The sequence below is a fragment of the Lithobates pipiens genome, unplaced genomic scaffold, assembly GCF_037356315.1.
Source record: "Lithobates pipiens isolate NorthernLeopardFrog02 unplaced genomic scaffold, aLitPip1_a1.2 Scaffold_13, whole genome shotgun sequence".
In the NCBI taxonomy this organism is placed as follows: Eukaryota; Metazoa; Chordata; class Amphibia; order Anura; family Ranidae; genus Lithobates; species Lithobates pipiens.
The window spans coordinates 175,499,176-175,524,613 of NW_027507718.1; the positions used below are offsets into that span (position 1 = coordinate 175,499,176).

The window sequence follows — 25,438 nt, forward strand, 5'->3', positions numbered from 1 at the left end:
GGGCAAACGAGAGGAAAAATACAGCAGATCGCCAAAGCCAACAACATAATGGAAAAAAGCCTACGGCACCTGGTATTCCCAGGCGGTTTCCCATCCAGGTACTAACCAGGCCCGACCCTGCTGAGCATCCGAGATCAGACGAGATCGAGCGCATTCAGGGTGATGTGGCCGTAGGCAATCTTGCACCCTACTTACAACTCTCTTGACAAAAGCCAAGGTGGTCACCTCGGGCAATCGAGAGGAAAAATACAGCAGGTCGCCAAAGCCAACAACATAATGGAAAAAAGCCTACGGCACCTGGTATTCCCAGGCTTTGTCCCATCCAGGTACTAACCAGGCCCGACCCAGTTTAGCATCCGAGATCAGATGAAATTGAGCGCATTCAGGGTGATGTGGCCGTAGGTGATCTTGCACCCTACTTACAACTCTCTTGACAAAAGCCAAGGAGGTCACCTCGGGCAATCGAAAAGAAAAATATAGCAGGTCGCCAAAGCCAACAACATAATGGAAAAAAGCCTACGGCACCTGGTATTCCCAGGCGGTCTCCCATCCAGGTGCTAACCAGGCCCGACCCTGCTTAGCATCTGAGATCAGATGAGATTGAGCGCATTCAGAGTAATGTGGCCGTAGGCCATGTTGCACCCTACTTACAACTCTCTTGACAAAAGCCAAGGTGGTCACCTCGGGCAATCGAGAGGAAAAATACAGCAGGTCGCCAAAGCCAACAACATAATGGAAAAAAGCCTACGGCACCTGGTATTCCCAGGCGGTCTCCCATCCAGGTACTAACCAGGCCCGACCCTGTTTAGCATCTGAGATCAGATGAGATTGAGCGCATTCAGGGTGATGTGGCCGTAGGCCACCTTGCACCCTACTTACAACTCTCTTGACAAAAGCCAAGGTGGTCACCTCTGGCAATCGAGAGGAAAAATACAGCAGTTCGCCAAAGCCAACAACATAATGGAAAAAAGCCTACGGCACCTGATATTCCCAGGCGGTCTCCCATGCAGGTACTAACCAGGCCCGACCCTGCTTAGCATCCGAGATCAGACGAGATTGCGCGCATTCAGGGTGATGTGGCCGTAGGCGATCTTGCACCCTACTTACAACTCTCTTGACAAAAGCCAAGGTGGTCACCTCGGGCAATCGAGAGGATAAATACAGCAGGTCGCCAAAGCCAACAACATAATGGAAAAAAGCCTACGGCACCTGGTATTCCCAAGGCGGTCTCCCATCCGGGTACTAACCAGGCCCGACCCTGCTTAGCATCCGAGATCAGACGAGATCGAGCGCATTCAGGGTGATGTGGCCGTAGGCGATCTTGCACCCTACTTACAACTCTCTTGACAAAAGCCAAGGTGGTCACCTCAGGCAATCGAGAGGAAAAATACAGCAGGTCGCCAAAGCCAACAACATAATGGAAAAATGCCTACGGCACATGGTATTCCCAGGCGGTCTCCCATCCAGGTACTATCCAGGCCCGACCCTGCTTAGCATCCGAGATCAGACGAGATCGAGCGCATTCAGTGTGATGTGGCCGTAGGCAATCTTGCACCCTACTTACAACTCTCTTGACAAAAGCCAAGGTGGTCACCTCGGGCAATAGAGACGAAAAATACAGAAGGTCGCCAAAGCCAACAACATAATGGAAAAAAGCCTACGGCACCTGGAATTCCCAGGCGGTCTCCCATCTAGGTAATAACCAGGCCTGACCCTGCTTAGCATCTGAGATCAGACGATATCGAGCGCTTTCATGGTGATGTGGCCGTAGACGATCTTGCACCCTACTTACAACTCTCTTGACAAAAGCCAAGGTGGTCACCTCGGGCAATCGAGAGGAAAAATACAGCAGGTCGCCAAAGCCAACAACATAATGGAAAAAAGCCTATGGCACCTGGTATTCCCAGGCGGTCTCCCATTCAGGTACTAACCAGGCCCGACCCTGCTTAGCATCCGGGATCAGACGAGATCGAGCGCATTCAGGGTGATGTGGCCGTAGGCGATCTTGCACCCTACTTACAACTCTCTTGACAAAAGCCAAGGTGGTCACCTAGGGCAATCGAGAGGAAAAATACAGCAGGTCGCCAAAGCCAACAACATAATGGAAAAAAGCCTACGGCACCTGGTATTCCCAGGCGGTCTCCCATCCAGGTACTAACCAGGCCCGACCCTGCTTAGCATCCGAGATCAGATGAGATCGAGCGCATTCAGGGTGATGTGGCCGTAGGCGATCTTGCTTCCTACTTACAACTCTCTTAACAAAAGCCAAGGTGGTCACCTCAGGCAATCGAGAGGAAAAATACAGCAGGTCGCCAAAGCCAACAAGATAATGGAAAAAAGCCTACGGCACCTGGTATTCCCAGGCGGTCTCCAATCCAGGTACTAACCAGGCCCGACCCTGCTTAGCATCCGAGATCAGATGAGATCGAGCGCATTCAGGGTGATGTGGCCGTAGGCGATCTTGCTCCCTACTTACAACTCTCTTGACAAAAGCCAAGGTGGTCACCTCGGGAAATCTAGAGGAAAAATACAGCAGGTCGCCAAAGCCAACAACATAATGGAAAAAAGCCTACGGCACCCGGTATTCCCAGGCGGTCTCCCATCCAGGTACTAACCAGGCCCGACCCTGCTTAGCATCCGAGATCAGACGAGATCGAGTGCATTCAGGGTGATGTGGCCATAGGCGATCTTCCATCCTACTTACAACTCTCTTGACAAAAGCCAAGGTGGTCACCTCGGGCAATGGAGAGGAAAAATACAGCAGATCGCCAAAGACAACAACATAATGGAAAAAAGCCTACGGCACCTGGTATTCCCAGGCGGTCTCCCATCCAGGTAATAACCAGGCCCGACCCTGCTTAGCATTCAAGATCAGACGAGATCGAGTGCATTCAGTGTGACGTGGCCGTATGCGATCTTGCATCCTACTTACAACTCTCTTGACAAAAGCCAAGGTGGTCACCTCGGGCAATCGAGAGGAAAAATACAGCAGGTCGCCAAAGCCAACAATATAATGGAAAAAAGCCTACGGCACCTGGTATTCCCAGGCGGCAGTGGCGGAACTACCGCCATAGCGACCCACGCGGGCGCTATGGGGCCCGCAGCCGAGTTGGGGCCTGGGGAGTGGTGTTATCGGGCGGGTGCTGGCCGCTCCGGGTGACACCCGCCAGAGGGGTGACACACTGGGGTAGCGGCAGCCGCCCGCATCACTAACACTGCTCTCCGCTGTACCTCGTGCCGGGACAGGGACACAGCAGCACGGACCTCAGCCGCCTCCCCCTCCTCTCTGTTTACATCCACAGAGGAGGAGGAGCCTACGCTCGAGGGACACACACTGCACTGTGTATCAGCGCTGTTCTGAGGTATGTAGGGGGGGTCTGCACTACTGAGGGGGTCTGCATTGAGTGGGGGTCTGCTGCACTGAGGGGGGTCTACACTACTGGGGGGGTCTGCACTATTGAGGGGGGGTCTGCTGCACTGAGGGGGGTCTGCACTACGGGGGGGGGTCTGCTGCACTGAGGGGGGTCTGCACTACTAAGGGGGGTCCTGCACTGGGGGGATCTCCAGCACTGAGGGGGGGTCCTGCACTGAGGGGGGTCTGCACTACTAGGGGTTCTGCACTACTGAGGGGGGTCTGCTGCACTGAGGGGGGTCTGCACTACTGAGGGGGGAACTGCATTGAGAGGGGTCTGCACTACTGAGGGGGGTCTGCACTATTGAGGGGGGGTCTGCTGCACTGAGGGGGTCTACACTACTGAGGGGGGTCTGCTGCACTGAGGGGGGTCTGCACTACTGAGGGGGGTCTGCACTACTGAGGGGGGGTCTGCTGCACTGATTGGGTCTACACTACTGAGGGGGGTCTGCTGCACTGAGGGGGGTCTGCACTACTGAGGGGGGGTCTGCTGCACTGAGGGGGGTCTGCACTACTGAGGGGGGGTCTGCACTACTAGGGGGTCTGCACTACTGAGGGGGGGTCTGCTGCACTGAGCGGGGTCTACACTACTGAGGGGGGTCTGCTGCACTGGGGGAGTCTGCACTACTGAGGGGGGTCTACACTACTGAGGGGGGTCTACACTACTGAGGGGGGTCTGCACTACTGAGGGGGGTCCTGCACTACTGAGGGGGGTCCTGCACTACTGAGGGGGGTCTGCACTACTGAGGGGGGTCTGCACTACTAGGGGGGTCTACACTACATAGGGGGGTCTGCACTGAGGGGGAGTCTACATTTCTGTGGAGGGGGGTCTGCACTACTGAGGGTGAGGGTCTGCACTACTGAGGGGGAGGGTCTGCACTACTGTGGGGGGAGCTTGCACTACTGAGGGGGAAGTCTGCACTACTGAGGGGGGGGTCCTGCACTACTAGGGGGGTCTGCACTACTGAGGGGGATCTGCACTGAGGGGGAGTCTACATTACTGTGGGGGGGTCTGCACTACTGAGGGGGAGGGTCTGTGCTGAGGGGGGGTCTGCACTACTGTGGGGGGAGCCTGCACTACTGAGGGGGGGTCCTGCACTACTAGGGGGGTCTGCACTACTGAGGGGGGTCCTGCACTGAGGGGGTCTGCACTACTAGGGTGGTCTACACTACTGAGGGGGGTCTGCACTGAGGGGGAGTCTACATTACTGTGGGGGGGTCTGCACTACTGAGGGGGAGGGTCTGCGCTGAGGGGGGGTCTGCACTACTGTGGGGGACGCCTGCACTACTGAGGGGTAAGTCTGCACTACTGAGGGGGGGTCCTGCACTACTTTGGGGGTCTGCACTACTGAGGGGGGTCTACACTACTGAGGGGGGTCTGCACTACTGAGGGGGGTCTGCACTACTAGGGGGGTCTGCACTACTGAAGGGGGTCTGCACTACTGAAGGGGTCTGCACTGAGGTGGGGAGTCTGCACTACTGAGGGGGGAGCCTGCACTGCTGGGGGGGTGTCTGCACTGAGGGGAGTGTCTGCACGGCTGGGGGGTCCTGCACAGAGGGGGGTCTGTAATGGGGGGGTTGTCTGCACTACTGAGGGGTGTCTGCACTGAGAGGGGTCTGCACTACTCAGGGGGGGTGTCTGCAATGCTGGGGGGTGTCTCCAATGCTGGGGGTGTCTGTAATAAGGGGGTGTCTGCACTGGGGGGTGTCTGTACTGCTGGGGGGTCCTGCACTGAGTGGGGGTCTGTAATGGAGGGGTGTCTGCACTACTGAGGGGGGTCTTCACTGAGGGGGAGTCTGCACTACTGAGGGGGGGTCTGCACTGAGGGTGGGTGTCTGCACTGAGGGGGGTCCTGCACTGAGCGGGGTGTCTGCACTGGGGTCGGTCTGTACTGAGGGGGTGGTCTGGCCTGGGGGGTGTCTGCACTGGGAGGTATTTGTACTGCTGGGGTGGTCCTGCTCTGAGGGGGGGGGGTCTGTAATGGGGGGGTGTCTGTACTAAGTGGGGTGTCTGCACTAGGGGGGTGTCTGCACTGCTGGGGGGTCTGTACTACTGAGGGGGGTCTATACTGCTGGGGGGTCCTGCACTGAGGGGGGTGTCTGCACTGGGAGGGTCTGCACTGGGGGGGGTGTCTGTACTGCTGGGGTTCTGCACTGAGGTAGGGGGTGTCTGTACTGCTGGGGTTCTGCACTGAGGTAGGGGGTGTCTGTACTGCTGGGGGGTCTGCACTGTACTGATGGAGGTCAGCAATCTGTGTCCTTCAGGGGCTGCATACAGTATACTGCATACTTTGTTGTTCGAAATGAATATAAGCTGTTGCCTGGGTACTGTGCCACATGGGTGTGGTAATCTGTTGTTCAATGGCATTAGTTATTTTTTTTGGGGGGGGGGGCCCCATACAACATTTTGCTATGGGGCCCTGTGATTTCTAGTTACGCCCCTGAGGACAACCCAGGCGCTAGTAAATACTAGGGGACAAAAAAGGGTGTAGAAAAAAAATAAATTAAAAAATACAATAATGAGTAAATATAAATAGCGGTGTATAAAAATAAAAAATGGGTGCGTGATGACATTAATAATGAATAAATCTAAATAAAAGATTGTGAATGAAAAAAAAAGGTCAATTAAATATAAACAAAAGTATTATAAAATAAGTAAATAAGAGACTATAAATATACATAAAAAATAATAAAGATAATGAATAAAAATGAATCTAAAAAATGAAAAAGGATACATACAATATAAATATAATAATGAGTAAATCTAGAAACAAATAACGGTGTATGAACATAAAAATGGTGCAAAAGTAAATGTAGGTTCAAATTAGGCGCATCAGGGGTAATAGTGGCAAATCAGGAGCTAATAGGTGCAACAATATAATATATATATATATATATATAATATAATAGTTGTGGAAGAATGGGGGGGGGGGGGGGGGCTGGAGAGGTGCTGCAATGCAAGCTATTGAGGATGTCTTATCTTATACATGAACATGTACTTTGGTGCATTCACCTGCGTCACAGTGTGCAGCTCAGTGCACGTGTTGAGAAGTGATTTGATGGATTCCCATCAATTTCATTGGCAAACACATCAAGCAAAAAAAGAAACAAACATGTTAATGGGCTCACTCACACTGTAGTGTTTTTTATGGAAAAACAACACATGCGTGTGCAGTGAGAATGCTCAGAATTTTGCAGTTGCTCTGCTTTATGGGAAATGAGGCGTTCCTGTTTTTCTGTGCATTTGTATGTGCCGTGATGGCCAATAGAATAATGAGAACCCATGTGAATATGATACAATGGCCAAAAAAAATACAAAAGTGAAAAATCATTCCAATTGGTCCAACAGATCTGGGGGTGGGCGGATATAGTCGGGTGCAAGTCCAATTACACCCACTTATAGGGATGTATTCCTGCCAGTATTGATCACTGTAATTCCATGGGAAGAGGCCTGAAAATGAATGGAATCCCTTGGGAGTAGGGTTGCCACCTGTTTGGGATTCACCTGGACAGTTCGGGTTTGGAATCATGTGTCCGGGTTTCAGACTGTCTGAGACCCGGACACATTATTGAGATTGGACTAAGTCTCCCCCCTTCTCTCTCCTGCCTCTAAGTGAGTACGCTAAGGTAAATCAGGGTTCTCAGAGCTCCCCCTTAGATCAGAGTCCTCTTTGTACACCAGAGCATCCCTTATGTTAGAGTCCCCAGAGTTCTCCCTTACATCAGAGTCTGCAGAGTCCCCCCTTACAGTGAAAGGGAACTCTGAAAGTTCAAATGTAAAAGGGAAACTCTGTGGACTCTGATGTAAAGGGGGAACTCTGTGGACTATGATGTAAAGGGGGAACTCTGTGGTCTATGATGTAAAGGGGGAACTCTGTGGACTATGATGTAAAGGGGGAACTCTGTGGACTATGATGTAAAGGGGGAACTCTGTGGACTATGATGTAAAGGGGGAACTCTGTGGACTATTATGTAAAGGGGGAACTCTGTGGACTATGATGTAAAGGGGAAACTCTGTGGACTATGATGCAAAGGGGGAATGTTATTTGAAAGCAACATCTACGCATACTATGAAAAAAAATTGCTGTGCAACGCTGAAGTGCTAGGGTTTGGCTTGAAGAAAAGGTGGCAACCCTACTTGTGAGACCCCCCAGGTCACCAGAACTAATGCCCCATTGGAAGATATCCCCCTCTATTACTTCTCAGGGGACAATCCAAAATGTGGGATCTTCTTTATTTTGGCTTTCAATGATAATGGCGAACAGGACAAATAGAGGGAGAATCTCCATAACATGGGCACAGACAGCAATAAAAATCGACAGGTGTTCTAATCCCTCTGCTCTCTATCTAAAAAAAAAAAAAAAGTTTTACCTTTAGTTACACTTTAACCACTTCAGCCCCGGAAGATTTGGCTGCTGAATGACCGGGACATTTTTTGCGATAATAATGGCGGCGGCTGGTCGGCAAGCAGTTAAATAAACTGCACCCGAAACACAGGTCAGAGTTGAAGTGCATTTGCCGGCACCGGATCACATGTTACAGAAGTACCATGCGATCCGGTTGCTGTGCATTTTTAGAGTAGTGCATGCACTAGTTTTGGTGCAGTCCAGTGTGATTCAGCTCATTCAAAATAAATGGGTAAAAATCGCAGTGCATGTGAATCACACAGGAATGCTCAGTTTGGCCCCGTGCGATTCCTGGTGTGAACTGGCCCTTCACTCATTTGTATGCAGAGCTGCAATGAATGGCGACTTCATGTGAGCTCTGGTGCATTGCGGGAAAATGCTGCAAGTCTGCATTTTATATGCAGTGCACTGCAACCCAGCTCATGCCAGCTTTGTAGTATGAACAGGGCACAGGGAAAACAATTGTTTTCTCTATGACCTTGTAGTGCCCGGTGTTGATAAAGTGCAGAAAAATGCATACAGTGTGAATGAGCTCTTGGGCTTCATTCCCATGGGTGTACCTATCCACACATCTGTGCTTACATCTATTCATAGCAATCCGGATACAGTGGCTGCATGGATATAGCCACAGGTTCCAGCTTGACAGCTGTATAAGGGGCAGGTTTGGCTGTCTTTTCAGCCATTGGGGCTGATTTATTATAACTGGAGCATGCAAAATCTGGTGCAGCTCTGCATAGAAACCAGTCAGCTTCCAGGATTTTTTTTTTTGTCAAAGCTTAAAGCGGAGCTCCACTGAAAAGGGGAAGTGCCTCTTGTCTGCCCCCTTTCCGGTGTCACATTTGGCACCTTGTGGTGGTGGTGGGGGGGGGGGGGGGGGTGGTTATCTGGCTTTGACAGGTACCTACTCCCATTCCTGCCATCCACGCAAGCGAAGTAGGAAACCAGCTGTGAACCCATAAGACTTCACTGCCGTTTCCCTTACCCAAGCTGGCGGCTTGGGTGAGGACACGCAGCATCCCTGGACATGTAAGTGTCCTAATAGTAAAAGTCAGTAGCTACAGTATTTGTAGCTGCCGACTTATATTTTTTTGGTGGGGAGCTGGAGCTCCTCTTTAAAGTGGTTGTAAACCCCAGGACAAAAAAACCCCTGCAAGATAAAGGCATAATGAGCTAGTATTCATAGCATACTAGCTCATTATGAATGACTTACCCAAGAACAAAGCCCTCACAGCCGTCCTCGTACACCGCTCTGGCGGTCGACATCGCTCCCGGAGTTACTTCCGGGTATCGCGGGCTCCGGCGCTGTGATTGGCCGGAGCTACGATGAAGTAATTCCCGTGCATGCGCCCAGGAGCCACCAGTAATGGTACACTCACTAAAGCAATGGCACGGACGTACCGTTGCTTCAATTTGCTTCAGTGTGCATGTAACGATGACGTCGACACATACATGCAAATACAGAGATATCTCCTAAACCGTTAAGGTTCAGGAGATATCCGGGGTAGCTACAGGTAAAAGCCTTATTATAGGGTTACCTGTAGCAAAAAGTGTGCTGTAAGAGATTACAAAAACTTTCATTGAACAAGTTGAAGTTAGAAGCTGATTGGCACGCACTGTGATCACCCGAGTCAATGAGACTTGAGTGATCACAGATCCAAGTAAGGGGCCGATACCGGTCCCTTACCACGTGATCAATTGTCGGCCAATGACAGCTGATCATGTGATGTAAACAGAAGATCGGTAATCGTTTTTTTTCTTCTCATACTGACAACGTGAGAAGAAAAAAAGCCTGTTTGAAGGGACATCGGTCCCAAAGAGGAAGCGGAAAAGCTGCCTCATATATGCCCACAAGTACCGCCTGCCACCCCCAATCAGTGCCACCAATCATTGCCACCTTTCAGTGCCCACAAGTGCATCCTATCAATGCCCACCAGTGGTGCCAATCAGTGCCTCTTCAGTGCCACCTAGCAGTGCTGCCTATCAGTGTCACCTACCAGTGCCGATCAGTGTCCATCACTGCCACCCATAAGTGCCAGCTATCAGTGCCCCTATTAGTGCCCAACAGTGCAGTCTATCAGTGCCCACCAGTGCAGTCTATCAGCGCCCATCAGTGTAGCCTCATTAGCATACATCAATGAAGGAGAAAAATTACCTGTTTGCAAAATTTATTAAAAAATATAAAACGTTTTTGTATTTTTTTTTTAAATCGGTCCTTTTTAATTTTTTTAACAAAATATAAAAAATTGCAGAGGTGATCAAATACCACCAAAAGAAAGCTCTATTTGTGGGAAAAAAATGATAAAATTTTCATTGACACATTAACTGGTTCCCGACCAGCGCACGCCGATGTACATCGGCAGAATGGCACGGGCAGGCATATTGGCGTACAGGTACGTCCAATCTTTAATACCGCCCTGCCATCGCGACGGCGCACTCGTGTCCTGGTCAGGACCCCCATGAGTCCGGTCACGGGTCCCGCAGCCTTGATCGCTGCGGGCATACCTACGATCGTCTCACGGGGCGGCTGAACGAGGAAATGCTGTTGTAAACAGCATCTCCCCGTTCTGCCTAGCAACTAGTGACGCTAATCTCTGATTGGAGCAAAGATCAGTGTTCACTAAATTAAAGCCCAGCCCCCAACAATTAGTAACACACCCCTAGGAACACTTAACCCCAACACCGCCACCCACTGGTTAACCCCTTCACTGCCAGTGTCATTTACACAGGAATCACTGCATTTATATAGCAGTGATTGATGTATAAATGACAATGGTCCAAAAAATGTGTCAAAAATGTCTGATGTGTCTGCTATAATGTCGCAGTCACAATAAAAATCGCTGATCGCCACCATTACTAGTTATACTCCTGCACTGAATAACTTAAGTTGTGACACATTGTAGGGCGGCTGTGAGGGGGGAGAGACACGCCAGTCGCCAGTGCCTACTCCATGCAGACACATAGCCTTGGCCTCTGCAAGCCAATCATGTGACCTTTCCAAAACGCGAGAGGAACAGACACAGAGCCTGCTGAGCGAGCTAAGGAGACACAGACAGACCGCTGGGTAAGTGCAGAGCTGAGGGCCTTTACTTCCCTCCAGTTCACAGTCCACAAGCTCTCCAGTGTAGGACTGTTATGCTTGTCTTTCCAGGGACATGGCTGCTAATTAAAGATTGTAGTCTAGTTCTATCTTCAGTACCATCCTGGCATCATTACTTCATTGTGCAGTGCTCACTCAGTAGCCTTTAATATCTTTTCTTCTCTATTTATGGGGTGCCTGTGGATTGCTTTGATTTTTTTGATGATTTTTAAAAGTCCACTGCCCATTGACACCATCTACTGCCCACTGACGATGCACTCTGCCCACTGACACCGCATTCTGCCCACTGACACCGCATTCTGTCCACTGACACCGCATTCTGCCCACTGACACCTCACTCTGCCCACTGGCACCGCACTCTGCCCACTGACACCGCACTCTGCCCACTGACAATGCACTCTGCCCACTGACAATGCACTCTGCCCACTGACATCGCACTCTGCCCACTGACGCCATCTACTGCCCACTGACACCATCTACTGCCCACTGACAATGCACTCTGCCCGCTGACACCATCTACTGCCCACTGACACCATCTACTGCCCACTGACACCGCACTCTGTCCACTGACACCACACTCTGCCCATTGACAATGCACTCTGCCCACTGACAATGCACTCTGCCCACTGACACCGCACTCTGCCCACTGACACCATCTGCTGCCCACTGACACCGCACTCTGCCCCACTGACACTGCACTCTGCCCCACTGACAATACATTCTGCCCACTGACAATGCACTCTGCCCACTGACAACGCACTCTGCCCACTGACACCGCACTCTGCCCACTGACACCATCTACTGCCCACTGACACCATCTACTGCCCACTGACACCGCACTCTGCCCCACTGACACCGCACTACTGCCCACTGACACCACACTCTGCCCATTGACAATGCACTCTGCCCACTGACACCTCACTCTGCCCACTGACAATGCACTCTGCCCACTGACAATGCACTCTGCCCACTGACAATGCACTCTGCCCACTGACACCATCTACTGCCCACTGACACCACGCTCTGCCCACTGACACCGCACTCTGCCCATTGACAATGCACTCTGCCCACTGACACCGCACTCTGCCCACTGACACCTCACTCTGCCCACTGACAATGCACTCTGCCCACTGCCAATGCACTCTGCCCACTGCCAATGCACTCTGCCCACTGACAATGCATTCTGCCCACTGACACCATCTACTGCCCACTGACAATGCACTCTGCCCACTGACAATGCACTCTGCCTACTGACACCATATACTGCCCACTGACACCATCTACTGCCCACTGACAATGCACTCTGCCCACTGACACCATCTACTGCCCACTGACACCTCACTCTGCCCACTGACACCGCACTCTGCCCCACTGACACCATCTACTGCCCACTGACACCATCTACTGCCCCACTGACACCGCACTCTGCCCCACTGACACCGCACTCTGCCCCACTGACACTGCACTACTGCCCACTGACACCACACTCTGCCCATTGACAATGCACTCTGCTCATTGACAATGCACTCTGCCCATTGACAATGCACTCTGCCCACTGACACCTCACTCTGCCCACAGACAATGCACTCTGCCCACTGACAATGCACTCTGCCCACTGACACCATCTACTGCCCACTGACACCACGCTTTGCCCACTGACACCTCACTCTGCCCACTGACAATGCACTCTGCCCACTGACAATGCACTCTGCCCACTGACATCGCACTCTGCCCACTGACACAATCTACTGCCCACTGACACCGCACTCTGCCCCACTGACACCCCACTCTGCCCCACTGACAATACATTCTGCCCACTGACAATGCACTCTGCCCACTGACAACGCACTCTGCCCACTGACACCGCACTCTGCCCACTGACACCATCTACTGCCCACTGACACCATCTACTGCCCACTGACACCGCACTCTGCCCCACTGACACTGCACTCTGCCCCACTGACACTGCACTACTGCCCACTGACACCACACTCTGCCCATTGACAATGCACTCTGCCCATTGACAATGCACTCTGCCCACTGACACCTCACTCTGCCCACTGACACCTCACTCTGCCCACTGACAATGCACTCTGCCCACTGACAATGCACTCTTCCTACTGACACCATCTACTGCCCACTGACACCACGCTCTGCCCACTGACACCGCACTCTGCCCATTGACAATGCACTCTGCCCATTGACAATGCACTCTGCCCACTGACACCGCACTCTGCCCACTGACACCTCACTCTGCCCACTGACAATGCACTCTGCCCACTGCCAATGCACTCTGCCCACTGACAATGCATTCTGCCCACTGACACCATCTACTGCCCACTGACACCATCTACTGCCCCACTGACACCGCACTCTGCCCCACTGACACCGCACTCTGCCCCACTGACAATGCACTCTGCCCACTGACACCATCTACTGCCCACTGACACCGCACACTGCCCACTGACACCGCACTCTGCCCACTGACAATGCACTCTGCCCACTGACACCGCACTCTGCCCACTGACACCGCACTCTGCCCACTGACACCATCTACTGCCCACTGACACCATCTACTGCCCACTGACACCGCACTCTGCCCCACTGACACCGCACTCTGCCCCACTGACAATACATTCTGCCCACTGACAATGCACTCTGCCCACTGACAATGCACTCTGCCCACTGACAACGCACTCTGCCCACTGACACCGCACTCTGCCCACTGACACCATCTACTCCCCACTGACACCGCACTCTGCCCCACTGACACCGCACTCTGCCCCACTGACACCGCACTCTGCCCCACTGACACTGCACTCTGCCCCACTGACACCATCTACTGCCCACTGACACCATCTACTGCCCCACTGACACCGCACTCTACCCCACTGACACCGCACTCTGCCCCACTGACACTGCACTACTGCCCACTGACACCGCACTCTGCCCATTGACAATGCACTCTGCTCATTGACAATGCACTCTGCCCATTGACAATGCACTCTGCCCACTGACACCTCACTCTGCCCACAGACAATGCACTCTGCCCACTGACAATCCACTCTGCCCACTGACACCATCTACTGCACACTGACACCGCGCTCTGCCCACTGACACCTCACTCTGCCCACTGACAATGCACTCTGCCCACTGACACCATCTACTGCCCACTGACACCGCACTCTGCCCACTGACACCTCACTCTGCCCACTGACAATGCACTCTGCCCACTGACAATGCACTCTGCCCACCTACACCATCTACAGCCCACTGACACCGCGCTCTGCCCACTGACACCTCACTCTGCCCACAGACAATGCACTCTGCCCACTGACAATGCACTCTGCCCACTGACACCATCTACTGCACACTGACACCGCGCTCTGCCCACTGACACCTCACTCTGCCCACTGACAATGCACTCTGCCCACTGACACCATCTACTGCCCACTGACACCGCACTCTGCCCACTGACACCTCACTCTGCCCACTGACAATGCACTCTGCCCACTGACAATGCACTCTGCCCACTGACACCATCTACTGCCCACTGACACCGCGCTCTGCCCACTGACACCTCACTCTGCCCACTGACAATGCACTCTGCCCACTGACAATGCACTCTGCCCACTGACACCATCTACTGCCCACTGACACTGCACTGTGCCCACTGACACCTCACTCTGCCCACTGACAATGCACTCTGCCCACTGACACCTCACTCTGCCCACTGACACCATCTACTGCCCCACTGACACCGCACTCTGCCCCACTGACACCGCACTCTGCCTCACTGACACTTCACTACTGCCCACTGACACTGCACTACTGCCCACTGACACCGCACTCTGCCCATTGACAATGCACTCTGCTCATTGACAATGCACTCTGCTCATTGACAATGCACTCTGCCCACTGACACCTCACTCTGCCCACAGACAATGCACTCTGCCCACTGACAATGCACTCTGCCCACTGACACCATCTACTGCCCACTGACACCGCGCTCTGCCCACTGACACCTCACTCTGCCCACTGACAATGCACTCTGCCCACTGACAATGCACTCTGCCCACTGACACCATCTACTGCCCACTGACACCGCACTCTGCCCACTGACACCTCACTCTGCCCACTGACAATGCACTCTGCCCACTGACACCATCTACTGCCCACTGACACCGCGCTCTGCCCACTGACACCTCATTCTGCCCACTGACAATGCACTCTGCCCACTGACAATGCACTCTGCCCACTAACACCATCTACTGCCCACTGACACCGCGCTCTGCCCACTGACACCGCACTCTTCCCTTTGACAATGCACTCTGCCCACTGACAATGCACTCTGCCCACTGACAAAGCACTCTGCCCACTGACACCGCACTCTGCCCAGTGACACCTCACTCTGCCCACTGACAATGCACTCTGCCCACTGCCAATGCACTCTGCCCACTGACAATGCATTCTGCCCACTGACACCATCTACTGCCCACTGACAATGCACTCTGCCCACTGACAATGCACTCTGCCCACTGACACCATATACTGCCCACTGACACCATCTACTGCCCACTGACAATGCACTCTGCCCACTGACACCATCTACTGCCCACTGACACCATCTACTGCCCACTGACACCTCACTCTGCCCACTGACACCTCACTCTGCCCACTGACACCTCACTCTGCCCATTGACACCTCACTCTGCCCACAGACAATGCACTCTGCCCACTGACAATGCACTCTGCCCACTGACACCATCTACTGCCCACTGACACCGCACTCTGCCCACTGACAATGCACTCTGCCCAATGACAATGCACTCTGCCCACTGACACCATCTACTGCCCACTGACACCGCACTCTGCCCCACTGACACCACACTCTGCCCCACTGACAATACAGTCTGCCCACTGACAATGCACTCTGCCCACTGACAATGCACTCTGCCCACTGACAACGCACTCTGCCCACTGACAACGCACTCTGCCCACTGACACCATCTACTGCCCACTGACACCATCTACTGCCCCACTGACACACTAACACCGCACTCTGCCCCACTGACACCATCCTCTGCCCCACTAACACCATCCTCTGCCCCACTAACACCATCCTCTGCCCCACTAACACCATCCCATGCCCACTGACACCACATTCTGCCCACTGACACCATCTACTGCCCACTGACACATCTACTGCCCACTGACACCACACTCTGCCCACTGACACCTCACTTTGCCCACTGACACCTCACTCTGCCCACTGACACCGCACTCTGCCCACTGACACCGCACTCTGCCCCACTGACACCGCACTCTGCCCATTGACAACGTCCCCTGCCCACTGACACCATCCTCTGCCCCACTAACACCATCCCATTCCCACTGACACCATCCACTGCCCTACTGATAGTGTCCACTTTTAAGGTAGGCTAGGTTCATATTTTAACTGTGACATTTCTTTTAATAATCTAATCATATTTTATGGTCACTCAAATGCTTTTGTTTTATTTAACCATGTCCCTTTAAGTCTACCCCCCTCTCCACTGTTAAAACAATTTGGCCACAGCCACTGTTCACTGCAGCGCGCTATCTGCGCCTCCTTACTACTCTCCTAGGGTAACTCAAAGGTGTCCCAAGTCTCCTACAATCATATAGTGTCTATAGCGTGTACTGCAATAAAAATTCCCGCGCGTTGCTAAAGTGTTCGGGTTTGGCTTGACGAAAAGATGGCAACCCTAATCTGTAGCAGGGATTAGAAACGACTTTATGCTTTTTTTTGCCCTACACAAACTGACACTAAATATAATATAGTCCAAATTAAAGTTGCGCTATAATAAGTTCCTACCTAAGACACATACCGTAGCTACATAGTTAATCTGGTTGAAAAGAAGACACAAGTGCTACTAACTAATACAAATGACACTTACACTGACACAAAACCCGATCCTGATCTAGTTAAAGTGGTTCTAAAGGCAGAAAGCTGTTTACATAAAAACTTTCTGCATTTAGCTTCCCCCACAAGCCCCTCCTTATACTTACCTGAGCCTGATCTAGTGATGTACACAAGACTCTCTCGGCTGTCTGTCTCCTCACTGGCTCAGAGACAGCAACGTGAGTCATTGGCTCCCCCTGCTGTCAATCACAGCCAGTGAGAGGGGTGCATGGGTCTTATGGACACACAGAGCCGGCTTGAGAGCCATCATGCACAAAAGTCAATTGCTATGGTGGTCACTCAAAGGGAGACCCAAGAAGAGGATGATCCAGGCTGCTTGGGTAAGTATAACATGCTTGTTATTTAAAAAATAAAATTATTTAATTTACAATCACCTTAAACCAGGGGTGCCCAACCAGTGGCCCGGGGGCTGCATGCGGCCCGCAGAGCCCTCTGATGTGGCCTGCGACCTCCTGTTTTGTGATGGAATAGAATAGAATACTGTTATTAATAGTAAGTTTATTACTAAAATCACAGTGTATCTATGGGCATATCTGTTCTGCAGTGGTTACTGGGCTGCTTTCAAACTGATCCACAGGTGCAGAGCAGTGCACCTGAAGGTTACCTGCACTGAGCCATAGGCCCCTTTCACGCGGTCAGTCCGACCCATTTGGACCCTCCATTCACCTCTAAAGAGTAGCAGATGTAAATGGACTTGTGTCCGTTTACAAACGCCTACCTCCAATCCGATCCGCAAAAAAAAAGAGTAGAGTGTACTGCCATGCACATGCTCCACTCATTGTGGCCCGTGACCGGTTACCAATTTGCTTAGGTGGCCCTCGCTCTTCAAAAGGTTGGGCACCCCTGCCTTAAACTGTATTTTATTTTATTTTTTAAACTGACTTTTTTCGTCTTCTTTTTTTTTTTTTTGTTTACAGACTTCCCCTTTTGCCAAGAGGAAAAGATACAATGCATCTTTTCCCCTACACAGAGGAGAAACAACCCTGGGTAATCACAGTGATCACATGATCAGGAGCAATTGGCTTTGGATTGTTAGAACAAGACCCGGAGCTATTCGTAACATCTCAGTCTTACTGCGGGGAGAGCGATCCACCACAATCACAGGAGCGTATATAAGTGGCACCCAGGAATTTCACCCTGGGACTGGCTACCAGTAATCTGCATTACAACCTATTTTCTACTTTATAATTTATATTTCAAAATAAATGAGGAATACAGATAATAGAAACACTGAATAAAAATAAAGTTAATAGTTGGAAAAAAGTCTGTATTGTCCAGGCTGCTCTACCCTAGCTATTCACAGGCACAATCCCACTAATCATCAGCACGAGGGTTTTGACCTGCTCTGTCTTCAACCTGGGCTGGTTCACCCCTCCTTAGGACAACCTGCTGGCTCTGGGCTCCCCTGGAAACATCATATTGATAATGAACTTAGCGTTCAGGACAACCAATCAACATAGCACAGGGTAGATCAGAACTCCTGGACTCAAGCAATCCAACAGCCTCAGCCTCCCAAGTAGCTGAGATGATAGCAGCACGCTACTGCAACCAGCGAGGAACAGTGCTTGCTCCTGAGTAGGGATGAGCCGAACACCCCTCGGTTCGTTCGCACCAGAACTTTTGAACGGACCCCAAATTCGTACAAACGTTAGAACCCCATTGAAGTCTATGGGACTCGAACGTTCGAAATTAAAAGTGCTAATTTTAATGGCTAATATGCAAGATACTGTCCGAAAAAGGGTTTGGGGACCTGGCTTCTGCCCCAGGGGGCATGGGTCAATGCAAAAAAAAGTTTTAAAAATGGCCGTTTTGGCGGGAGCACTGATTTTAATGACGATTAAAGGGAAAAAAAATTGAAATATTCCTTTAAATATCGTGCCTGGGGGGTGTCTATAGTATGCCTGTGAAGTGCCATGTGTTTCCCGTGTTTAGAACAGTCCCTGCACAAAATGACATTTAACGGAAATAACGTCATTTCAAACTTCTTGTGGTTTTAATGTTATATCTGGTTCCTGCAATATGGTTGAAAATCATTGAGAAAAATGGCATGGGTAGCCCTCCCTGCCCATTACCAGCCCCTTTGGGTCTTGTTTTTATTAAGGGGAACCCCGTACCCATATTAAAAAAAGGAAATACGTGTGGCCCCCAGGCCCTATATACCCAGAACAGCAGTATACAGGCGGTGCAAACAAGACAGGGACTGTGTAGGTTTGTTGTGTTAAGTTGAATCTGTTTGTAATTTTCAACTGGTACATTTTTAAAGTGTAGCTCCAGTCAAAAAAACTATTTTTAAGCTTTTTGGAAAACATAGGGAAGGGTTATCACCCCTGTATAATTTGTTTTGCCGTCCGTCTTTTTTCATCTCACTTGCTGTTGTCTCCTTCCGTTTGCAGTAGGAGATGTTTGTAAGTTGGATGTTTGAAAGTAGAGGCCTGCCCTATATGCTCTGCAGAAATGGCGGAACAAGGTGTTGGTTTTGCCACAACATTGTAAGCCCTCAAAGTGACTCTTGGTGGGCGCTGGAGCGCCCTGCTGTGAACGATTATAAAAATTGACCTTTGGTGGTTGTGGTGCTGGTGCTACAACACTATAAGTCCTCACAGTTACTCTGGGTGGGCACAGGAACAGGCCTTCCTGTGAAATATTATATCAAGAATTGTAATTACATGTCCCTGTTAAACAGGGGCAGAAAAATTGGGCCTTGGGCACTGGTGCCACGACACTGAAACCTCTCCCATATACTCTAGTTTTAGTGCAGGAATTAGCCCTGCCGCAAAGCATTGCATCAAAAATTGTAATAAACCACTTCAATACCGGGCACTTAAACACCTTCCTGCCCAGACCAATTTTGAGCTTTCAGCGCTGTCGCACTTTGAATGACAATTGCGCGGTCATGCTACACTGTACCCAAATGAAATTTTTATAATTTTTTTCCCACAAATAGAGCTTTCTTTTGGTGGTATTTGATCACCTCTACGGTTTTTATTGTTTGCGCTACAAATTAAAAAATGCAGAAAATTCTGAAAAAAAAAATGTTTTTTTTGTTTCAGTTTCAAAACTTTGTAAATAAGTACGTTTTCTCCTTCACTGATGGGCACTGATGGGGCTACACTGATGGGCACTAATAAGGCGGCACTGATGGGCACCAATGATGTGGCACCAATGAAGTGGCACTGATGAGGTGGCATTGATGGACACTGATATGTGGCACTGATAGGCGGCACTGATAGGCGGCACTGATGGACGACATGGATGGGCGACACGGATGGACACTGATAGGTGGCACAAATTGGCACTGATAGCTGGCACGGATTGGCATGGATGGGCGGCACAGATGGGCATGGATAGGCGGCACAGATGGGCATGGGTGGGCACTGATAGGAGGCACAGGTGGGCACTCATAGGCGGCATTGGTGTTATACTGTACTAATAGATGCCAATCAGTGCCAAACAATAATGCAGGCCAATCAGTGATGCCCATTGTGGGCACTGATTGGCATCCATTATGGGCACTGATTGGCATCCATTGTGCTGACTGGCATCCCTGGTGGTCTAGGGAGGATTACCTTTTCCCTGGTGGTCTGGTGGCATCCCTGGTGGTCCAGTGTGGGCATCCTCTGGGGGGCTGTGCTGATAATCGATCAGCACAGACCCCCCCTGTCAGAGGAGCAGCCGATCGGCTCTCCTCTACTCGCGTCTGACAGATGCGAGTGAGGAAAAGCCGATCACCGGCTCTTCCCATTTACATTGTGATCAGCCGTGATTGGACACGGCTGATCACGTGGTAAAGAGTCTCCGTCGGAGACTCTTTACCGAGATCGTAGTTGCCGGGTGTCAGACTGACACCCCGCAACAACGATCGCCGCGATGCGCGCCCCCGGGGGCTCATAATCCTGATCACGTCATATGACGTCTGATCAGGATTATGAAACCACTTTGCCACTGTCAATTGCCTATAGGGCGGGCGGCAAGTGGTTAAACGCCCTGTTAAACAGGGGCAGAAAAATTGGGTCTTAGGCACTGGTGCTGGTGCCACGACACTGCAACCTCTCCCATAAACTCTAGTTTTAGTGCAGGAATTAGCCCTGCTGCAAAGCATTGCATCAAAAATTGTAATTAAACGCCCCTGTTAAACAGGGGCAGAAAAATTGGGCCTTAGGTGCTGGTGCTGGTGCCACGACACTGCAACCTCTCCCATATACTCTAGTTTTAGTGCAGGAATTAGCCCTGCTGCAAAGCATTGCATCAAAAATTGTAATTAAATGCCCCTGTTAAACAGGGGCAGAAAAATTGGGCCTTAGGCACTGGTGATTTTGCCACGACACTGCAACCTCTCCCATATACTCTAGTTTTAGTGCAGGAATTAGCCCTGCTGCAAAGCATTGCATCAAAAATTGTAATTAAATGCCCCTGTTAAAGAGGGGCAAAAAAATTGGGCTGGTGGCATCACCCAGAACCAAAAATGTTTTTACAACATATCAGCGGAGGAGGAAGAGGATAGACAATCAACATAACAGGACAGTCACTCAGCATCAGCATAGGCAGTCTTGAAGGGATGTGATATTTCTAAAAAAATTATTCGGTTACATCAGCTTCAGGTGCTTGGTAACTGTGGGTGATCCAAGACTGATTCATCTTGATGAAGGTCAGTTGATCAACTGATTCGGTGGACAGGGGCACCCTGTGATCGGTAACAAAGCCACCAGCAGCACTGAAGGTGCGTACCGAAAGAACGCTGGATGCAGGACAGGCCAGTAGCTCAATTGCATGCTCTGGTCAGTGATCCTTTCTCAAGACCCAGTAAGCCAGAGGATTTTCGGTGGGAAAGGTGTCCAAGTCTGACCTTGCCCCTAGGTATTTCTGCACCATGTAAATCAGACGCTGGCGATGGTTGCTGGAACCGATCATACCTTGGGGCTAAAAAACTTTTTGGAAAACAGCGCTGTCCAAACGATAACTCAATTAATCAAAACAAGGCCTAAGCCGGTGAAAACAAACTCTAAAAGTGATAATATAAATAATAACAGTATAAATTCCTGCTGCAACCCAATGTGAGATACCCACACTAGACACAAACCCAAAAAATAAGGCTGCGCTAAAACTTATACATTACAGTATTAACAATGTGACGTGTTAAATTCTAGTATTAAACAATGTATACTATCAAGAAAAATTGTGTATAAAAACATCAAACTTGAAGCACATAAAAAGTCCAAAGAGAGGGAAGTACGAAGGTATGGAATAAGTCCCTTGAAGTGACTCTTTACAAACACCCTTCAGATGTATAGCAGGTGCGCCCAAAGAGGAAGTTCTATCCACCACCTATTTCAATGAGGCTTACCAGCTGCCAAGATCTCTTTTTAGGGAGATCATACAGGCATGAAGAAAAAACGATCGTTCCTGGTCTCTCCGGTCTCTCCGATGGGTTCTGCTGGCGTCTCCACCTCTTATATCTCTTTCTTACAACGTCTCACATTCCACCGAATTTTTTAGATAAGACAAGAAAGAAAGGCTCCCATAGCGTAATTCCGCATAAAAATTTAATACGAACGAAATAAAAGTAAAACAAACTCACAAATTCCAGTTGAGTACAAGCGTAAGTACAATCACGAGCCAGCCGGCTCTCTCCTATTAACACTGCCCATCCTTCCTGGTCAACGGGGAATGGCGGTAACGTCAGCACGCCGCTCACCCTGCGTAGTTTCGTCAAAAGTGACTTCTTCCTGGGGTACGGGCGGCGCGCTGACCCACCGCCTAAATACTCACTAGCTACAGAACGTAACCGCCCACTTCCGAGCTCCTGGCTACAGCTCCTAATCAGCCATTTTAGAAATGGGCAAAAATGATCGTTCGCCCTGATCATTAAATGAAACTAAATGAAATAAAATACACGAATGCTATAAGGAATCGGACACGAACCGTTTCACAAATAGGTTCATACTCATTTGATCTTTTTTGTGAATTAAAAAATCTTAAAAATAAAATAAACTAAAAAACACTCTAGAGAATCAGAACTGACCTGTTCTCTGAATGGGATCATATCTGATGGTACAATCCGGTCGCATACCTACCCATTAGGAGAGCACGATCGGACAAGGTCAACCCCCCATACCCGATCGCACAGTTCTAGTAACTGCACCCAGAACATAGGAGGGCCCACCATCATTCCCCGACCTTACTCTTCCACATGGGCAAAGGACACTGTCAGATCATCAGACCATCAGGCCATTTCTTAAGTCTAAAAATTTCATAAAACTCTATAAAGAAGGAAAGGAACATTCTCATATACAGGACATTATTCCAATTAGGCCTTATATAACATAGGCCATTGGAAAAAATCCTCAAGTAAACTAAATAAATCGCAAATAACAAAAACATCCCCAAGTGAGCCCCACATACCTTGGGGCTGCGGACTAAAAAATTGCCTGAAAGCATCGGTCAGACGGCCACCTTCTCCACCGCTCCTTCTGACCGATGCCTCAGCAACACGTTGTCCAGGACCAGGAGTTTGTAACCTCCCAGTCTCTGGAAATGTGTTGCACAGACCTTTCTGCAAGGCCTCCCGGAGATGTCTCATCCTGTGCTCCCTCTGCGACGGCAAGATAAGGTCGGCAACCTTACCCTTGTACCGTGGATCAAGGAGATTGGCCAGCCAGTAAAGGTCCCTCTCCTTGATCCGAAGAATACAAGGATCCTTCCGCAGGCTTTGCAGGATCAGGGAGGCCATGCAGCGTAGGTTAGCTGAGGCATTTGGTCGGGAGTCCTCTGGGTCACTAAGGACAACATGATCCGCAGCTACCTCCTCCCAGCCACGTACAAGTCCACGGGTTTCTTGGGACTGTAAATCATCCCTACAAGACTGCGGCTGCTGCTGCTGCTGATGCTGAGTGCCAGCCTCCACCTCCATGCTGACACAATCATCCTCCTCCTCCTCCTCCTCCTCCTCATCCTCTTCCTGTGTGATGGGTGGCACAGCAGGAACACTGTCTGGATAAAGGGGGCCTTGAGAGGCAAGGAAGTCCTCCTCTTCCTGCCTCTGTTCTGCCTCAAGTGCCCTGTCCATTATTCCACGCAGCGTATGCTCCAAGAGGTGGACAAGAGGTACAGTGTCACTGATGCATGCACTGTCACTGCTCACCATCCTTGTGGCCTCCTCAAACGGTGACAGGACAGTGCATGCATCCCTGATCATGCCCCACTGGCGTGGTGAGAAAAAACCGAGCTCCCCTTACCCTGTCTTGGTGCCGTAGTCACACAGGTACTCATTGATGGCCCTCTGCTGCGTGTGCAGCCACTGCAGCATGGCCAACGTTGAGTTCCACCTGGTGGGCATGTCACATATAAGGCGGTTCTTGGGCAGGTTCAACTCCTTTTGGAGCTCAGCCAGGCGAGCACAGGCATTAAATGATCGGCGGAAATGCACACAGACTTTCCTGGCCTGCTTCAGAACATCCTGTAAGCCCGGGTACCTGCCCAAGAACCGCTGCACAACCAGGTTAAGGACGTGAGCTACACAGGGCACATGGGTCAGTTGTCCCTGTCGGAGGGCGGAGAGGAGGTTGGTGCCATTGTCGCAAACCACCATTCCTGGCTTAAGCTGGCGTGGCATCAACCACCTCTCAGCCTGCCCCTGCAGAGCTGACAAAACATCCGCCCCAGTGTGGCTCCTGTCCCCCAAACAAACCAGCGCAAGCACGGCATGGCATCATTTTGCCTGCGTACTTGCATAGCCCCTGGAACGCCTACGGAGCACCGCTGGTTCTGAGGACAGAGCACTGGAAGAGGCCATGGAGGAAGAAGAAGAGGAGGGGGTGGAGGAGAGAGGTGTGTCACAACCAATAGTAGCATTTTGGAGGCGTGGTGGCGGAACAACCTCCAACACTACTGCACCTTGTCCTGCATCCTTCCCAGCTGCCAGAAGAGTGACGCAATGGGCCGTGAAAGACAGGTAACGTCCCTGTTTATGCCTGCTGGACCATGAGTCAGCGGTAATATGCACCTTACCGCTGACCGCCCTGTCCAGCGAGGCAAGGACATTGCCTTTCACATGCCGGTAGAAAGCCGGAATCACCTTCCGTGAGATAAAGTGGAGTTTGGGGACCTGCCACTGAGGAACCGCACATTGTACAAACTCACGGAAGGGGGCCGAGTCTACCAACTGAAAAGGCAGCAGTTGAAGTGCTAGCAATTTAGCCAAGCTAGCATTCAACCGCTGGGCATGTGGATGGCTGGGAGTGAACTTCTTTCGCCGGTCCAGCAGCTGGGGCAGGGACATTTGCCTGCTATAATCGGACGTGGGTGTACTGCTAGCAGAGTGCCTGGAAGCACTTGGCTGTGACACACCTAATTGTACACCTTCATTCCTCTCAGAGCAGGTTTCAGAGAGGACTGAAGGTCTAGTGGGGTTGGAGATGCCAGCTGATGAGGAGCAAGGAGAGGTCCGCTTTGTTCTTTGGTGTGGGTCTTTGAGGTACGCTTGCCAACGAGCTGCATGGCAGGTCAACATATGTCTGGTCAAGCATGTGGTGCCCAAGCGGCTGATGTTTTGGCCATGCGAG

General features: G+C 50.9%; 5 non-coding genes and 8 pseudogenes across 5 annotated transcripts; all 13 read right to left on the reverse strand.

The window, feature by feature from the left end:
• Positions 1 to 57: 57 nt before the first annotated feature.
• Positions 58 to 176, reverse strand: LOC143977033 (5S ribosomal RNA). The gene has a single exon (XR_013273319.1). It is a non-coding gene; the product is annotated as a 5S ribosomal RNA (ribosomal RNA).
• A 109-nt stretch (positions 177 to 285) lies between these two features.
• LOC143979722 (5S ribosomal RNA) lies at positions 286 to 404 on the reverse strand (annotated as a pseudogene).
• Positions 405 to 513: 109 nt separating this feature from the next.
• LOC143979121 (5S ribosomal RNA) lies at positions 514 to 632 on the reverse strand (annotated as a pseudogene).
• A 109-nt stretch (positions 633 to 741) lies between these two features.
• On the reverse strand, positions 742 to 860 carry LOC143977735 (5S ribosomal RNA; annotated as a pseudogene).
• A 109-nt stretch (positions 861 to 969) lies between these two features.
• LOC143977951 (5S ribosomal RNA) lies at positions 970 to 1,088 on the reverse strand (annotated as a pseudogene).
• A 109-nt stretch (positions 1,089 to 1,197) lies between these two features.
• LOC143977085 (5S ribosomal RNA) lies at positions 1,198 to 1,317 on the reverse strand. Its single transcript, XR_013273370.1, has one exon. It is a non-coding gene; the product is annotated as a 5S ribosomal RNA (ribosomal RNA).
• Positions 1,318 to 1,426: 109 nt separating this feature from the next.
• LOC143977728 (5S ribosomal RNA) lies at positions 1,427 to 1,545 on the reverse strand (annotated as a pseudogene).
• Positions 1,546 to 1,654: 109 nt separating this feature from the next.
• LOC143979568 (5S ribosomal RNA) lies at positions 1,655 to 1,773 on the reverse strand (annotated as a pseudogene).
• Positions 1,774 to 1,882: 109 nt separating this feature from the next.
• Positions 1,883 to 2,001, reverse strand: LOC143977857 (5S ribosomal RNA; annotated as a pseudogene).
• A 109-nt stretch (positions 2,002 to 2,110) lies between these two features.
• Positions 2,111 to 2,229, reverse strand: LOC143976283 (5S ribosomal RNA). The gene has a single exon (XR_013272599.1). It is a non-coding gene; the product is annotated as a 5S ribosomal RNA (ribosomal RNA).
• Positions 2,230 to 2,338: 109 nt separating this feature from the next.
• LOC143976580 (5S ribosomal RNA) lies at positions 2,339 to 2,457 on the reverse strand. Its single transcript, XR_013272881.1, has one exon. It is a non-coding gene; the product is annotated as a 5S ribosomal RNA (ribosomal RNA).
• Positions 2,458 to 2,566: 109 nt separating this feature from the next.
• Positions 2,567 to 2,685, reverse strand: LOC143977860 (5S ribosomal RNA). Its single transcript, XR_013273875.1, has one exon. It is a non-coding gene; the product is annotated as a 5S ribosomal RNA (ribosomal RNA).
• Positions 2,686 to 2,794: 109 nt separating this feature from the next.
• LOC143978654 (5S ribosomal RNA) lies at positions 2,795 to 2,913 on the reverse strand (annotated as a pseudogene).
• Between the last annotated feature and the right edge of the window lie 22,525 nt (positions 2,914 to 25,438).